Source organism: Polypterus senegalus, chromosome 2, assembly GCF_016835505.1.
Source record: "Polypterus senegalus isolate Bchr_013 chromosome 2, ASM1683550v1, whole genome shotgun sequence".
Taxonomy (NCBI): Eukaryota; Metazoa; Chordata; class Cladistia; order Polypteriformes; family Polypteridae; genus Polypterus; species Polypterus senegalus.
The window spans coordinates 284,355,390-284,374,656 of NC_053155.1; positions in this window are offsets into that span (position 1 = coordinate 284,355,390).

The following is a 19,267-nucleotide window of genomic DNA, read 5'->3' on the forward strand; positions in this document are numbered from 1 at the left end:
AGTTAGGCCCTTAGATACATACCTAATAGATTTCATTCAGCAAGTATCACAAGGAGCCATAGTATTCTGGAGGAATTATCATGCAAAAGTACCAAAAACTAACATGTAAACCCAAATTATCATCAGAAACCTTAGCATGAATGAGCACTTAATGTTTTGAAATATAGAACCCCTATAAATGCCAGTTTCATTTTGTTTTCTTCTAGACTCTTCAATGATTGTTACCAGCATGCTTTCATCTGAAATAGTGATAATCTGATGTCACGCGTCATAACTTCATGTGACAACAGTGGGTACCACTGCAAAAAACAGTGGACTCACAAAATTGCTGCAATTCTTAATAAAAACTTAATTCAAAATGGTGATGTGGTAAACCGAAAATATAGTAAAAATATTAAGAATCCAAAATGAAAACAATAACAGAAGTAAGTCAAAAAATTAAGTGTGAATCATTTTTAAAAATAAAAATATAGCAATTTGGATAAACAAAGTAGTATAAGGTGCTATACAGATCAGACACATAAATATAATTAACCCACACAACAAGGTGCAAAGTAGTAGAACCCATTTAACTGTAAAAGTCTGAGTAAAACTTTCCAGACTAGCTGACAAAGTTAGTTTTAAACAATGCAATTTTGAGAGTTAGAGGTCTACACTGTTTTAGTCGTGAAAAAGAAAAAACTGGACCTGACTTAATTCTGTTTGGTATGCTGTGTAATTAGGACAGGACCAAATGATCAAGGAATGAAGATGTGAGGAAAAAAATGTCTCAATTCTTTAAAAAAAATATTTTTTTCAGTGGATGGATTACGCAGTACATGTCATGATCCTGGGTTTTGCCCTCTAAGATTCTTTTCTGTACATTTCTGTATTAATTTAGACTTCATGTTATTATTTATTTTTATCATTATCACTGTGTTGTCATTGCAGAACCATTTTAGAACAGATTTGATGACCATCATATGGTTGCTCTTCATATCTGTGGCCACATTGTTTATAAAGACTTCACCTGTTGTTGGCGATGTGGCTGCTGATGTCATGACATATGATGTCATGATGCGATCATTATAAAAGAGGCTGCCATGGTTGCAGAGGTGTTCAGACTTTGGATTTCAAACCTAAAAACACTTTTAAAACTTTTCAGAATTTATTTTGTTTTACAATTTTTTAGGTGTTTTTCCACATTTGTTATGTTTGACCTTTACCTGTCCTATGACCATGATTACAGTCTACCCCTGGTCAATTCTCTTGCATCCTGGTCTTTTCCTGCAAATCACCGTCTGGACTCTTTCCTTTCTAACCATGTTCACAACAACAGAGGTGAACTAAACCAGCATTTTATGATAACACCTGCCTACTTTACTCTGTGTGATATATTCCAACAAAGTGTAGATTACAATGGAAATGTGAAGGTTCAATATGCAATTACCACAAGTCAGGAACTTTAGGTCTAAGGTGTCTCACATACACCAGTTTTAAAGGACACACTAAAACTACTCACAAAATATATAAAAATGACAAGTAGAAAACAAGCAAATCTAATAACCAAAAAGGAAACAAACAAAAAATACATGTGGGTGGATAAACTCACACATGTTATAGAGAAACATGCATGCTATGATGACCAATATTGGGATGGAAAGTTATTGCAAAACCACCATCTATTATTCACTGCATCAACAACAGCTAGAACCTAATCTCTAGAGTAACTTTTAAAAAATCATTTTACTCAAAACCTCAAAGATTTTTGGGCTACAGCCTTTTTTGTAACGGCTTCAGAACAACAAGAGTTGTTGCACTTGATGCTCCACTCTTATAGACAAAAAAAGAAAATAATCTTCAACATTGACTGTACAGGAACTTCTTTTGCTACCATGTGTAAGTTCAAAAGAATGAACACCAATGCCCATATAAAAAGTATACAATGTGATTCGTGCTGTTGCCTTTTTTTAACAGTGATGGAAGGGATAATCAAGTTTACTCATCTTCTCACTGATAAGAAAACATTTTCCACTTATTACAAAGTTTCATTTATTAAAATTCCACAGGCAATCTCATGAATACACAAAGCTGGAGGACATTTATCAATCACTGAGTAGCAGAAAAATACTTGTGTATGGGCAGGGGAGATGCAAATGTTGGGCAGACACTGGACGAACTATGGTGGGCTTTGTGTGGGAATTGATTTGAGAAGGACAAAACCTTGTTAGAAATCAGACAGGACCATTTTTAAATAATCAGTCTTATGAAAGGTATGGTGTCAGTACAAGCACATTGAAAAGAAGAGGAACTTTTAGATAAAAATGTGGGGAAAACAGCATTTAAAAAGCTAAAACGAAGCAGTGATTCTTCAACGTGAATCTGAATGTTGTGGTGGAAGAAATCTCATGGACAGACATGGGAAGAGATTCCGTGAGTGTGAGCCACTTTTCAGCTTTTGGCAAAGCTATTTAAGTATTTGCTAGGAGTTGCAAAGCAGGGTTTTGAACAGTAAATGTGTTCTGTGATTTCATCTGCCAAATGTTTTGTAAAGACTGCAGACATTATTTGAGAGTATTTTAACAAGCAGGTGTATAAGTTCATATACAGAACAATGTCATTTAAATGATTGTATGCTAATTTATCAAGCAAATGTTACAAGGCAAAAGTAAAGATCTTAAAAATACAGAATGGAAACAGTCTAAACCCATTCTGGCACTAGCTGTTATATTGTGCTTCAAAACTGGGCAGAATTTAATCAAACAACACTGTAGGATGAGTGCTCTCTTCCAGCACTCAGGGAGTAAATATAATATCTCTCTGAGGATGCCTATAGGGTTAGGGTTATAACCTGTGAGTGCTCCCTGTGATGTTCTAGTGGTCCTGCTCCAATTCAACCATATATTGGACAAAGTAAATTTGAAAATGGACGAATGATCTAATAATTTATGATGTAATTCTTGCATAATTAATAAAGTCATAATTAAGACATCACCTATTTATATACAAATGCTGTAAAGCAAGAACATGTATAAAATATTGTCTGCTATAGGAAATTTTCAGATGCATATGAAAAACATACACATAACTACATCTGAGAATTAAAATGGTTATAATAATATTTCATTTATTATCCAAATAATTTAATCAGCTGGAGTCCAGCTTAGCACCATCAACTGCAAGGCAGAGAGCAAATCTGGATGGAATGGCAGCACTGCTACTATTACTACAACTACTAATTATTGTTATTACTGCAACACCGTCCAGGGTGGCTACTACTCTGCACCTGATGCTGGTACACATACACTCACCTAAAGGATTATTAGGAACACCATACTAATACGGTGTTTGACCCCCTTTCGCCTTCAGAACTGCCTTAATTCTACGTGGCATTGATTCAACAAGGTGCTGAAAGCATTCTTTAGAAATGTTGGCCCATATTGATAGGATAGCATCTTGCAGTTGACGGAGATTTGTGGGATGCACATCCAGGGCACGAAGCTCCCGTTCCACCACATCCCAAAGATGCTCTATTGGGTTGAGATCTGGTGACTGTGGGGGCCATTTTAGTACAGTGAACTCATTGTCATGTTCAAGAAACCAATTTGAAATGATTTGAGCTTTGTGACATGGTGCATTATCCTGCTGGAAGTAGCCATCAGAGGATGGGTACATGGTGGTCATGAAGGGATGGACATGGTCAGAAACAATGCTCAAGTAGCCCGTGGCATTTAAACGATGCCCAATTGGCACTAAGGGGCCTAAAGTGTGCCAAGAAAACATCCCCCACACCATTACACCACCACCACCAGCCTGCACAGTGGTAACAAGGCATGATGGATCCATGTTCTCATTCTGTTTACGCCAAATTCTGACTCTACCATTTGAAAGTCTCAACAGAAATCAAGACTCATCAGACCAGGCAACATTTTTCCAGTCTTCAACTGTCCAATTTTGGTGAGCTCGTGCAAATTGTAGCCTCTTTTTCCTATTTGTAGTGGAGATGAGTGGTACCCGGTGGGGTCTTCTGCTGTTGTAGCCCATCCGCCTCAAGGTTGTGCGTGTTGTGGCTTTACAAATGCTTTGCTGCATACCTCGGTTGTAACGAGTGGTTATTTCAGTCAAAGTTGCTCTTCTATCAGCTTGAATCAGTCGGCCCATTCTCCTCTGACCTCTAGCATCAACAAGGCATTTTCGCCCACAGGACTGCCGCATAATGGATGTTTTTCCCTTTTCACACCATTCTTTGTAAACCCTAGAAAAGGTTGTGCGTGAAAATCCCAGTAACTGAGCAGATTGTGAAATACTCAGACCGGCCTGTCTGGCACCAACAACCATGCCACGCTCAAAATTGCTTAAATCACCTTTCTTTCCCATTCTGACATTCAGTTTGGAGTTCAGGAGATTGTCTTGACCAGGACCACACCCCTAAATGCATTGAAGCAACTGCCATGTGATTGGTTGATTAGATAATTGCATTAATGAGAAATTGAACAGGTGTTCCTAATAATCCTTTAGGTGAGTGTAGGTCATATGGCTTTCCACAATCTCAAAATGAGATATGAATTCAGATTAATGATGGGGTAAAGTAATCATTATGATAACACCTATATGACATGTAAATGCTGGATAGCAAAGAATAAAACATTTTCCACAATTGGAAATCTGTAGCAGATATGAAAAAGCACATGACCACATCTTGGAGCTAACGCAATTATAATAGGTCATCTATTACCTAAATGATTCAATCAAGTTCAGGATCAATGAAATCTAGAGCCTAGCACCATAAATGGCTGGGACCACATTTCAATAGAATGCAAGTGCTGTCACAAATTAATAACAATAATTACTGCTGCTGCTACTAGATAGCTCTTAGCGCTCCAGAATTCAACAATGACAAGAAAAATAAATCAGATTCACGATTGACTAAACATAAAAATAATAATTAGCAATTTAAATTGTAATGTCTGTGCATGTGGGTGTGTGAACCCAATATTCATGGTTGATCTTTTATGAAAAAATATTAGCTACATGCCGCATTTAAAATTGTGGTCAAGTATTTAAACTGACAGTTGAATACGAAATCTTAACACCAAGGTGACTGTTGATCAAATCCAATGTTTTGCCCTCTAGAGAGAAGTAAGCATGGATGTCATTGGACGTGCTTCACCTTTATATTTAATCTTGGCTAACTCTGCAGGACTGTGATCAATATATGTTACAAGTGACAGTTTAATTATACGCAGTTTTGTTACAAATCTGAACTTGTTTAAATTGCTGATAGCGGGCAAGGTACACATGGTTTCATATTTTTACAAAATCCACACCTGCTAAGCATTATATCGAAGAGAAAAAAGAAGATTTTATCACGGTAAGTCGTTCTTCGCTCCAGAGCTTTACAGTACTAGATGACGTGTTATCTAATATTTCAGTAGCGTGTGGAACAAAAAATGCCATATAGTGGCAGTATTTAAAAGCATGTACAGGCAATAATTACAGCATGCTTTTACTATACTGATTAATATGTATCAAAGCAAGAAATGTTTATGTACTAATGAGCACATGAGATGAAAAGACCGAGACATATGATGAATGAAAGTTAAGCCCGATAACGGGCGTGTTTATTTAACATGTTATTCTAACAGAATCACCTTCCCACTGATAAAACCTTGGAAAACGCTTCATAAAAATTATAGTCACTTAAACTAGACTGGTTACTCTCTACTCGTTTAGTGCCCACGTCGTCCAGCGTCGCTTGCAGTGTCTCCTACATCCTGTTATCTTAAAAGAAGCCGTATTTATAATGCCCTAGTTGTCGCCAGTTGCCTTCTCGGGCCTTCCTTGACTTGGCAGGTGCAATGAGAAAGTTCCGGGGGTTCTTGGAATGGAGAGCACAGCACAGCTGTGAACGTTTTCTGTCAATCATCCGTCCAGTCCCACTAATATTTCGGGTGATACAACAATAACTTTAAAACTGGGTAAAATACTTAAGCAGTGTTAAAGAAAGTTCAAGACGGCAAAAATGCACCCAGGAATGCAACTAGAACGAATGCGAAGACTATAATCATCAAATCGTTAATGATGCTGAACAACACAGAACAATAAATAAAAAGTTTTAAGGTAGGAGGTATTCCAAGTCTGTTTCAGTTTTGTTGTCGTGTTGTCTACGGTGCTACGTCTCTGTATTATTCGTCTTCTTATGACGGAATGCGCCAATGCACATCGCTTTTTATGTACTGATCAATCGGAGAAATGGTGAAATTTTAATTTCTCTAATCAGATATCTACGGAAAAGTATTAGGGCCACGGTGAAAAAAAAAAAAATACGGGCACAGCGAAGAAAAAAAAGTCTAAATGTCGAGATTAAAGTCGACATGCTGACTTTATTCTCGACATTTCCACTTTATTCTCGACATTTCCACTTTATTCTCGCCATTTATGTCGAGATTAAAGTCGACATTTACACTTTATTCTATTGTGTCAGTAGAATGTCGCAAACTAAACATCTTAAAATGAATGTTCAATTTACTAAATTTTCTCAAACCCCTTCATTAATTAATGTAGCACATTAAATGCTTTATATTAAGTGTTCCCCGACCCAGTTTTTAATCTCTATGCGCTTCTTCAACTGACTTCCTCTTGCACTGTTAGGCGCAGACAGCGATCGCCGCACATTGACTTCATGATGTTCCTGCTCTAAGAACATTCAGAATATTAAAGCATGTATTAAACATGGGTGGCGGGGGGCACGGTGGCGTGGCTATAGAGCTGCTCCCTTGCATTAAGGGGTCCCCAGTTGTATGTTCAGTGTAGTGCAAAGTCCCAAAAACTGGATATATGAATGGGTATCGCACAGGTTTAACTTAAATATTGTGTAAATATTGGGCTTGGTGGGCCGGAGACACGAACACAGGATTAAATGGATGTTCTTCTGAGCGGGCTTTCTTTATTGCATGCGTGCTGTCTCTATCTGACGTACTAAACCTCCAGTTTCTATCCTTGCTTTTTCTTTCTGCACATAACCAATCACCACAAGATAAACGTCTTTGTGAAATTAAAACAAGTTATAAACTTAGACCTCGGAGTTTTCAGAACTTTAAATTATTAAAGCATGTGGGGGCACGGTGCTTGCTGGGATGGAGTTTTCAGAAATTAAAAAAAAATCTTCATTATACATGTTTAAATATGCCATCCATTCAGGGTTGCGCCCATCCCAGCAAGCATCTTGTGCGAGGCAGGAGTAAATCCTGAATGAGACGCCAACACATCGCAGGGTGAATACGTGCAACATATAAAGTAGCAGGGTCAATAATACATAACAAAACCCCACATCCTACATGTCTTTGAAAGGAAACTGAAACACGCCGAGTAGACCCACCAGAAAAACATGCAAACTCATGGCAGGGAACACCCGGGACCCCCTTGCTGCGAAGCAGCAGTGCAACCACCACGCCACCGTGCCCCCATATGCTTTAATACATTTTAAGTTCTGTACATTTTAAGTTTTGAAAACTCTGGGGTCTAGGTTTATAACTTGTTTAAATTTCACAAAGACGTTTATCGTGTGGTGATTGGTTATGTGCAGAAAGAAAAAACAAGGATTGGAACTGGAAGTTTAGTACGTCAGATAGAGACAGCGCGCATGTAATAAAGAAAGCCCGCTCAGAAGAACATCCATTGAATTCTGCGTTCGTGTCTCCGAACACCACATCACGAACCCAACATTTACACGATATTGCAGTTAAACCTGTGCGATACCCATTTATATATCCAGTTTTTTGGAGCCTCGTCACACTTGTCATAAAGTTCACTACACATACAACTGGGAACCCCAAATGCAAGGGAGCAGTTCTATAGCCACGCCACCGTGCCCCCCGCCACCCATGTTTAATACATGCTTTAATGCATTTCTTCGTGAAGAAGATATCAAGTATTTCTCTTAGTATTCTGAATGTTCTTAGAGTAGGAACATCATGAAGTCAATGTGCGGCGATCGCTGTCTGCGCCTAACAGTGCAAGAGGAAGTCAGTTGAAGAAGCGCATAGAGATTAAAAACTGGGTCGGGGAACACTTAATATAAAGCATTTAATGTGCTACATTAATTAATGAAGGGTTTTGAGAAAATCTAGTACATTAAACATTCATTTTAAGATGTTGAGTTTGCGACATTCTACTGACAAAATAAACAATAGAATAAAGTATAAATGTCGACTTTAATCTCGACATAAATGTCGAGAATAAAGTGGAAATGTCGAGAATAAAGTCAACATTTCGACTTTAATCTCGACATTTAGATTTTTTTTTTCTTCACTGTGTCCGTATTTTTTTTTCACCCGTGGCCCTAATACGGTTCCGTAGATATCAGTCACAGTGTGTTATGAGTCATGTTTAAAATTTGCACCTCGCGTGTTCATTTAAAAGAGCTGGCAGACGTCTTTCGGCTTGCAGGACATTTTGAAACTGCTATGGTGTATAGAGAAACGTGCAGGAGGAGCGACACATTATATAATTTCGTATTATGCATTTTATTGTTTTTGATAACTGTTTTGTGTGTTTTACATTTTTCCAAAAACGCTGTTTCGCAAAGCCTCAACCGCAAAGCGTATGCGAATTGTTTGTAAATATGGAGGTTGGGGCGAATGGGCAGAAACAATGTATCTTGTCTTAGGTGGTTTAATTAAAAGTACTGTGATCGTTCCGTTCATCCCCGGAGGCACTACCAACATGTTCTGGCGGGGCTATTGTACCTTGAAGCTGACGGTATATCCAAGGCTGCATGGCTCCTACTTTGCGCCTTAAGCATTATGCGTCTTAATTTGCGAAACTGCATTATGCCGACTCAAGAAAGGAAATGATAAAAGAATAGAAGGGACCTCTAGAATGCAACAAGCTGCATAAGCGTATCAACTTAACGCCACTGGCTGTCACATTCGTGGTTTGTATCCGAATATAAATTAGCCTCATTACGTTTACATTTTGGATTAAAAAGGCTGTCCGTTGTAAGGATACAGATCCGATGTCGCTCGCGCTGCGCAAAATTCCAAGCAATTGTTGCTCAGGTAGTTTTTGTACGGAAGTAGAAACTACATTTGCTTTCACATAAGGTCTGAGTGAACCGATCCAAGTGCATTTTAAGGACTCATACATTCACCTTGAAAGCCTACCTATAGTTATGAGTAAATATTACTTGATTAAAATATATTTTTATTTTATTTCAGACTTCTGCTGGAAGATGAATAACATTGTAGGAAACACATCGGGTTTCATTTTGGAAGGTTACTTCTTTTCATCAGAAGCCAGAGTGCCCCTGTTTTTGTTAACTTTTTTTGTTTATATAATAATTGTTTTTGTGAATGTTTCTCTTTTTCTAGTTGTAACTCTACATAAGAATTTGCACGGACCAATGTATGTTATGCTGTGTAACTTGATTATTTTTGATTTAATCGGCAGCAGCGCTCTAATGCCGAGATTGATGTCTGACTTTTTCGTTGATGTGAAGTTGATATCATTTGAAGCGTGTATAATCCAAGCTATATGTATTCATATGTATAATTTAGGGGCACAACTGACGCTTACCGTAATGGCATTTGATCGATATATTGCGATTTGTAACCCCCTCCGCTACGCCACAATCATGACGCCACGGATGTTAGTAAAACTGTCTTTGTTTGCCTGGGGGGGCGCCATTGTTGTGGTCGTAGTTCTCTTGTCGACAACACTAAGACTGCCAAAATGTAAATCGCTAGTTGTGCATGCGTACTGTTTCAATGGAGCATTATTTGTACTGGCTTGTGGAGATTACTCAGGGAATAATATTTTAGGTTTATTTGTTACTTATCTTCTATTTACATTTTCTTTGTCGTCAATTGCTTTCACTTATATTAAAATTGTAATAACCTGCTTTTTTAAATCTCATAATAAACCCAAAAGTAAAGCCATGTATACTTGCATTTCCCATTTAACTGTGTACATCATATTTGAGACAGCTCTTTTATTTTCAATATTGTCTACGAGGTTTCCAAATATTAACAGTAATATGACGAAAACATTTGGCACATTAATGATTACAGTCCCGCCCTGTATGAATCCCTTGATTTATGGAATAAACACTAAGGAGATTCGTAATAGTGCTCTGAAAAGTCTTAAAAAGAAAATAACATCTAAGTAATGGAACATTAGAATAATTTGAAATCTCACGAAAATGAAAGATTCCAAAGAAATAGTAATTAAAAAAAAAATAAATAAAATACAGATGAAGCAAATATTTAAATGTGCAAAGTCTGTATTAGCTTAAGTCTTCGATTCTGTATAAAAAAAGTAGATACAGTAGTAAAAAAGTTCATACTTTTGATTATACATTTGATGTATGAATTTGATAGTTTAATTTTTAAAGGAACCATAAAGCAATATTAGTATTTTATGCTAAATTACTTTTCTTTCTACTTTATTGTTTAAAATTTAAGAGGGTAGTTATTTGATTAGTTAGGTTCATTCAATTGCAATGATATGAGCATTACAATTGAAATGAGCTGCCAGGAATGCCAAAAACAAAACAAAAAAAAAAAAAAAATGAAAGCTATACAAAATGAATAAATAAATAATACATAAAGAATAGTCTGTCAAATATACAGACACATTAGATAGGACAAGATGCCTACAGGCAATGACCAGAATGTGATGTAAAGCTGGGAAGTAACAAAAAAAAAAAAAAGACTCTTGCAGCATACAGTATCACAGGCTGAGTTCAGGTTTTCTTAATCTGTTAGTGTCCTGCTAAGTAGCCTAACATACATTGAAGATTTCAGGGTTTTTTTTCTACATATGAGGAAATTTTTCAAACAACCTACTTCATATGCAAATAACGCTTCCCAAAATGAAGCAGTGCTTTGTGATGCATGGTTCTACAAGGAACCACACAACCAAGTAAATCCATCCATCCATCCATTATCCAACCCGCTACATCCTAACTACAGGTTCACGGTGGTCTGCTGGAGCCAATCCCAGCCAATACAGAGTGCAAAGGCAGGAAACAAACCCTGGGCAGGGCGCCAGCCCACTGCAGGGTGCACACACACACACCAGGGACAATTTAGAATCGCCAATGCACCGAACCTGCATGTCTTTGGACTGTTAGAGGGAACCGGAGCACCCGGAGGAAACCCATGGAGACACGGGGAGAACAAGCAAACTCCACGCAGGGAGGACCCGGGAAGCATACCCAGGTCTCCTAACTGTGAGGCAGCAGTACTACCACTGTACCACCGTGCTGCCCCCACAACCAAATAAAGAACCATAAAATGCCATTAAAGATCTGTTATTTTTAAGAGTGTGCACTGCACCACCATGGTTCCATATTTTGTTGATGAATGTAATTTGTCAATATGCTAAAATTTATTTTTATTTGCACTGTTACCTGTTTGTGCAGAATGTGTAACATTCTTAAAAACTAGGCAAACAAGTTATTTTGATAAGCATCTAAGTTCAAGATGGAAAAAGAGAATGCTTGTTGATTGACTGCCCAGATATTCTTCTGTTTGTATTATGCACAGAAGTGTTTTGAATAAAATTTTAAGATTAGAATATTCTTTTTTACAATTGCTACACTGAGTTTAAATATGAACAAAAGAAATATGTGATGTATTTTTAAATGCCAAAATACGTGTATATATAATGTATCAAATAGGACTGCCTGATTGTAAATGAGAAATTTCAATCTAAAGACTACATGTACATGAAAATACAATACTTACAATGTACAAAGTGTCTACCTCAGCTGACCTATTTTTGTTTCTATTTGGGTTGCCATTGCCTAGCCCTGTTTAGTTAAACTTTATTATCTCACAGAATTTATTTGAGCATGAACATAAAGCTTTGTTACACACATACAAGATATGAGAAAAAAGACAAGACGTTTATCAGTGCTCCTTTAGTCAATATTATACAGAATGCCTATGCACTGAGGAAAAATAGTTCTTTGGTGTATTGCTCTCAGACAGGGGCGGATCTACCGGGGTGGCACGGGGTGGCAATTGCCACCCTGAGAAAAAGCCTTGCCACCCCATTTGCCACCCCAGCACTAGTATCTCAGTGTTCTAAAAATAAAAGAGTTTCCTCGACCGATTTACAGCAGCAACGCTCTATTATGATGACATAAAAATAGCATATACCCGTAAATAATAGAACAAAATCGTCTTTCTATTAAAGCGTAGTCCGAACAAACGACTCTTATGAACTGCTTCGTTTTAGTGAATCAAAGACATTTAGTGCAACCAGCGGGATCATCACAGACAAATTCCGGCATTTTTAACAAACCGAAGCAGTTAATTTTGATATCTTCGCGTATATCAATGACTAACAGTATAACTGTAAACTATTTTCAAAAGTATGTTGTTCAGTAGCTTGCATCTTCAAGTCCGAACCTTTGATAAGTGGCGTCACGTGACAACAACGCCGTGTCCAGTCCATCGATATGCTGGAGTTGAGAAACAAAACCAGGTACTGAATTACTTTCATACTTAACAAATGAATGTTTAATTAAACATGTCTTAGTGTTGCCTGAGGTAGATGCTTGCTAGTTATATGACAACTAAACAGCAAGTATGTCTAATCAGTTCTATTTAACGTTAACCTGTATTACCTTGTTAGCTAGTGCAGCAATCAAAATATTCCATAGGAGCACATGAATTTACTGAGTTATTGTATAGCTTAATGTTTTCATATGTATTCATTAGGGAGGTGAAATTGTTCAGTGTAGTGTATGTTTAGAAAGCTATAAAGTCTAAACTTCATACTTGTTGCATCTCCCAGGATACTATGAAAAGAAAGGCTGACATCCAGAGTTTTTAAACCAAAAGAAAAGGAAAATCAGAATCAGATACTGTGGGAGTGGAAGGTGAAGATAAGATAGAAAAGGGTACAAAAGAAGTTGTGGAAGACAGAGGAGGTGATGGAGTGTTGGACGAAAGAAATATAGAAATGGATGACAAAGAGCTAGAAAGAAGTGAAGAAGCAGAAGATATCCAGCATGAAGTGAGTGAAGAGGTGGAAGAAAGAGGGTTAAGAGAGGAAGAGAGCTCAGACATTGAAAGAGAGGAGAGAGCTTGAAACGCCAGCACCCTGTTTGTCAGGTGTCCATGGTATGTTGTTCATTGTGCTTTTCAAATATTTCTTTACATAAATAAAAAATAAGCACAACCTATTTGATTTATTTAACCTATAATCATTTAAAGAACCATAGCTCAATGTATGTTTAACCTTGCTTATCGTGGTTACAGTCAGTGTTCTTTATTAGATATTGTTGAGATATATGCCTAAAAAAAAAAACCTTTAGACAAAGGTTGCTGCAGTAGTAGCTGTACATGAATGATTAGGTGTTAAATGTTTCATACTGTAACATTTAAATATAAGTGATTTTTATTTTAGTTTACTAGGTATATCAAAATTTAGGTCAGAAGGCCCGACCCAGCCAAAACTACATACCTTCCCAAAGAAGACCTTTCCAGGCGGAGTCCGGAGGAGCTTCCGTGCTGATTGGTACCAAACACATCCATGGCTTGAATACTCACAGTCTAGAGATGCCTGCTACTGTTTTGCATGTAGACATTTTTCTCTTCCTGATGCTCCAAAGAGTGTTTTTACCTCCTTTGAGGGGTACAGTAATTGGAAGAAGGCTATGTTTAAAGATAGTGGGTTTTCTTCTCATGCCAAATCTGAGAACCATGCAAACGCAATGGTAGCATGGGCAGAGAACAAAAAAATGCAGGACAAAAATACTTCGCTGTTGGGTGTCATGGATGAACATTACCAGAAAAAGGTAACAGAGAATCGAAAATACATCAAAACATTGGCCGAAATTCTTGTCCTAACTGCTTCTGAAAATCTAGCCCAGCGGGGTCACAGAGAGTCTCCAGACTCAGACAGACGATGTGTTTTTCTGGCCATGCTAGATTTGTTGGGCAAACATGATCCCATTGTTAAAAGAGACTTGAACAGCAAGCTAAAAATGCTAAGTATACAAGTAAAACCATCCAGAATGAAATACTGTCTTGTCTGGCAGAAATGGTGAAAGAGGAAATCATGAAAGAAGTTAAAGAGAGTGTACAGTTTTCTGTGATCGTAGATGAGACTAAAGATGTTCAGAAAAAAGAGCAAATGTCAATTGTTCTGAGATACTATTACAATGGTCTGATTTACGAAAGCTTTCTAGAATTTCAAGAGGCAGAAAAGCTTGATGCTGCTGGGTTAACTGAGAAAATAATTGGCTGTTTGGAAAAGTATGGTTTGGAGTACAAGAAAAATCTTGTAGGTCAGGGGTGTGATGGAGCTGCTGTAATGAGTGGGGCCCATTCAGGTGTCCAAGCGAGAATAAAAGCAGTGGCCAAGCATGCATTTTATGTGCATTGCAGTGCACAGTCTCAACCTGGTCATAGTAGATGCCGTCAAAAATGTGCCAGACGCTGGGAATTTCTTTTCTTTGTTGGAAAGTCTTTATGTGTTCTTGTCTGGATCTTATGTCCATCAAAAATGGCTTGAAATACAGCGGAACATGTATGATGGTGTATCAAGGGAGCTCCAGCGACTTAGTGATACACGCTGGGCTTGCAGACATGTAGCATGTCGCAATGTCATGGATAGCTTGCCTGCTATTTTGCAAGTGCTTGAAGAGCTCTCGGATGAGAAGAATCCTCAAAGAGCCGTTGAAGCAAAAGGCATATTGGCCCAAATTGATGTCAATTTTGTTGGATGTCTTGTGCTCTTTCGAAAGGTGTTGAGTGACTCTAATATTTTGTCTGAGATGCTCCAATCTAAATCTGTTGACCACTCTAAGGCTGTTGAACTCATTGACGCACTAAAAGAAACACAAAATAATGACAAATTATCGCAGTGAGGCTTTTTTTGAAGACCTATGGTCAGAAATACTTAATACGTGTGAAAAGAGTCACATTTCAACAACATTTCACACCCGAAAGCGGTCAAAACAGATGGCTACAAAATTTCAAGATTCCATCGTTACTTCCACACTTGGACAGCATGTAGAACCAGACAGCAAGGAGACTTTTCGAGTCAAAGTGTTCTACCCAGTCTTGGACACCATGATTGGGGGAATGGAAAGACGTTTTTCAGATACCGATTGCAACATCATGAAAGGCATTCAGGCATTAAATCCGTCAATCTGTAGTTTTTTAAGGGATGAAGAGATTGTCTCTTTGGCGAATGCTTATGAGTCAAGTGTTGAAGATATTAAACATGAGCTTCACCAGGTAGGGAGAGTCCTAGATAGACTTAAGATGAATGGAAAAGAAAGTCCTACTACTCTGATGGAGTTTGCTCATTATCTGGAACCATATAAGCTTGTTTTCTTTGAGCTGTTCAGGTTGTGCAAAATAGCTGTAGTGTTACCAGTTAGCAGCGCAACATGTGAAAGGAGTTTTTCAGCTCTGAAGATAATCAAAAATTACCTAAGGTCTACAATGGCAGAGAGTAGATTGTCGAGTTTGGCTATTCTCAGCATTGAATCAAAACGGCCTTGAATTTAGATGACTTTGTTAAAAGATTTGCTGAACAACATGGCAATCGTCGCATTCAGTTACAGTAGGTTCAGTTACTTGCATTCTTTAGATGTGAGTAGTAAATATGTCTGCAACTGTACACATATGCACCAAAGCTGTTTGTTGGATGGTTTAATAGACTGCTGGTCATAACCTTGTTACACCAAAATTTGTAATTTAGTTTTCGGTCCATCCAAATTTGTTGGTTTTGTTAAAAAAAGAAGAGATACTTGGATTTAAAGGGACTTTTGTTGCTTTACTTGCACTAAAATTATTGCATTTGTTTTTATGTCTCATCCAAGATATTTGAATACTTTAAAATGTAATTTTGTTGCTCTTGTTGCACTGAATACTGTGATTTATTTTATTCATTTTGAAGACATATGTTGGTGATTTAAATGTGGTTTCTGTATATTTATTATGTGTTTTTGACTTAACGATCCATTCAGATTTTGTATCAATGTGCAGTCTGCATTGTTTGTCATGCTTAGTAAATTAAACTTGGCATAGACTTTGCGTAAAACACAATAAAGAGAAGTTAAATATACCGTACCATCTCATTTAATTTATCTGACTTGCCAATCCAGATATCAGATTCAAGTCAATCACAAATCAGCCTTTATTTCATTTTTATAGAACAATGTAAAAATGTGCACCCTAGTGTATACACCGAATAAAGAATAGCATTCCTTGAATCCACAAAAACCATGCAAGGATGCTTGCTTCAGTGTTGCCACCCCTCATAATTTTAATGCCACCCCCTTGCCACCCCATGAATAATTTTCTAGATCCGCCCCTGCTCTCAGAATCTTCTAAATCTGCAGTTTGATTGTAACAAAACAGTAGAAAAGCAGAGATGACCGCTGCAGACTAATGAATGAACTTCTAATTTTGAAAAATTTCTTGAGATAGTTTTTACTCTTACTAGATTTCTAAACTAACATATTACAGCTGTAACAACATATTCAATAAAAGACATACAGTATTAAAGACTGTCATCACAGTTTTGTTTTCTAAAGAGTGACTTCATAGTTTTGTCTAGTTTTAAAATGTTCAATTTTCTTAAAACAGACAACTGTTTCTGTCCAAGTTATTTTGCCTGCCTAAGGTAAAGTCATCCCTGATGGAGGATCACAGGAATCATGGGAAAGAGGGGTCCTTTCATTGGATTGGCTGGCCCACCGCTGTTTTAGCTGTGGAATGGCCAAATGGGGGAGGCAGCTTGATGGATGAGGTCTCCAGGACTCTAAACAAATCCAAATCATATTATGTGATATCATCTACTATTAAATTCTGCTCCGTACTTCTAAAAAATTTTATTTTTATACTGTATTGAGGATTTGTTCTGTTCTGTGTATTGTATTGTATTTACCCCCTTCCTTTTGACACCCACTGCACGCCCAACCTACCTGGAAAGAGGTCTCTCTTTGAACTGCCTTTCACAAGGTTTCTTCCATTTTTTTCCCTAAAAGGGTTTTTTTTTTCCTTTGGGAATTTTTCCTTGTCTTCTTAGAGAGTCAAGGCTGGGGAGCTGTCAAAAGGCAGGGCCTGTTAAAGCCCATTGCGGCACTTCTTGTGTGATTTTGGGTTATACAAAAATAAATATTATATTGTCCAATCATACTGGTTTCATCAATTTTCAGATCAAATTTCAACTCATTATCTGTGATTGTCTCCAAATATTGGTAATGTTCAACAATATGTTTGGTCCACTTTTATTGTTTTATGGATGAAAGGAGACATCAATCCTTGATTTTAAAAATAGCTCCAAAAGGAATAATCTCATTATTTTAAACAATCACTAGTGATATGTTCACAATTGTCTTAGTTATACTGTCGAAGACTAACAATGATAGATCCATATGATTTAAATATTGGCCTGCATGTGCATGAGATCTTGCAGCCATCTGTACAGCACATGAAAAAACAGAAGAGAAGAGAGAGATACCAACCTTGAGGAAAGTGGATGTACAGCTAAGGATCTCATCAGAGATGCAGAGCAATTCACACACACCGTTTGTGTTTTATTAATTAAGAATTGCAAGCAACAAAGTTGGAGTATTTTAAGTTCTTAAATAAAGTGTGTGTTGGATGATAGTTAAAACAAATAAAAAATCAATAAGTTACAATAAATGATGGTGTAGACTGCTAGAAGTACTAATGAGTTTTGATAATCTGATTTTGAATATTTGCAGGGTTATTTCTTAAGTGATTTTTTTTTTGCTTATTAGGTTTCTTACATAAAAATCATTATAGCTTGAACAATGACTTCAGAATGTTCTGTTGTGATTAACCAAGTGTTTATGAATATGTCCTATGCCGGGCCTTCTTCACATTTGCCCATTTACATCCAATGAGATTTACAAATAGATAGATAGATAGATAGATAGATAGATAGATAGATAGATAGATAGATAGATAGATACTTTATTAATCCCAAGGGGAAATTCACATACTCCAGCGGCAACATACTGATAAAAAAAATATTAAATTAAAGAGTGATAAAAATGCAGGTAAAACAGACAATAACTTTGTATAATGTTAACGTTTACCCCCCAGGTGGCATTTAAGAGTCGCATAGTGTGGGGAGGAACGATCTCCTCAGTCTGTCAGTGGAGCAGGACGGTGACAGCAGTCTGTCGCTGAAGCTGCTCCTCTGTCTGGTGATAATACTGTTAAATATGTGATTCTGTAATGAGTTCAGAAAAAGAAAAATGGAAATAATAGGGAAACTACATTTGTTTGCACTTTAGGTCCAGTGCTGACTACAAAATAAATAATTAATATAACCTATAGTATATTTCATATTGTAGATACAGTATCTCCCATAAACTGAAGGGCAGCAGCCAAACTAAAGATTATGTTGTCTTCAGCCTCCTAAAATGTTGTATTTAACTTATAATTTCCAGTTATTCTTATAAGGCATTCTTTTACATACTGTATAAACCAAGCTTACATTACATGATTAAAAAGAGTACAATGAAAATATAAAAGTACAAGCAATAAAACACAGCATTGATCCATGTACTGTATGTAGCTTTGCACAGTGCTCCAAAAATAAATTACACCATTGTATTCTTCAATTTTGTTCTAGGGTGCTGTGTATAATGAAACCTTATAACTTAAGGCATTAATTTTAATGTCTGAATTTTTGGCTGAAACCATTACCTAAGGCGATTTTTAGGATTAGGCTATGTTATAATTGGCATTATTTGTCAACTGGCGTACAGGCAGGTCAAACTACTTGCTCGATGTCACACAGTGAGTAGGAGGTGTACAATAAATTACAACCTTTGGATACAACGGCTTAGGCACTACACCACACATGTACGGCAACTTAATTATGTTGGAAAATGTGGCAATGTCAAAAATATCATGCTTTTACTAACTGGAAAACTGTGCATGTAATTTTTTTGATTTTTATAAAATATTCTCATTCATTAACTATTGCAAATTGAATGAGCAGTACATCAGCAATTGGATTTAGCGGATTGGAAAATGGATGGATATTATTTGTTGTTCATTCCTGTTCACTTTACTCTACATTTATTTGTGTACTTATTAAATATTATATAAATAAATGTACTTGACTGATTCTTTATTACTGTACAGTACAATCCATTGTATTGTATTGCAAAATTTTCCATTAAGTGATTTCGTATGGTATCACTGAAGAGTAAGTTATATTCGAATACTGTATGAACCATTCCACACCATATTTTAAAATATTCTTGTTTAAA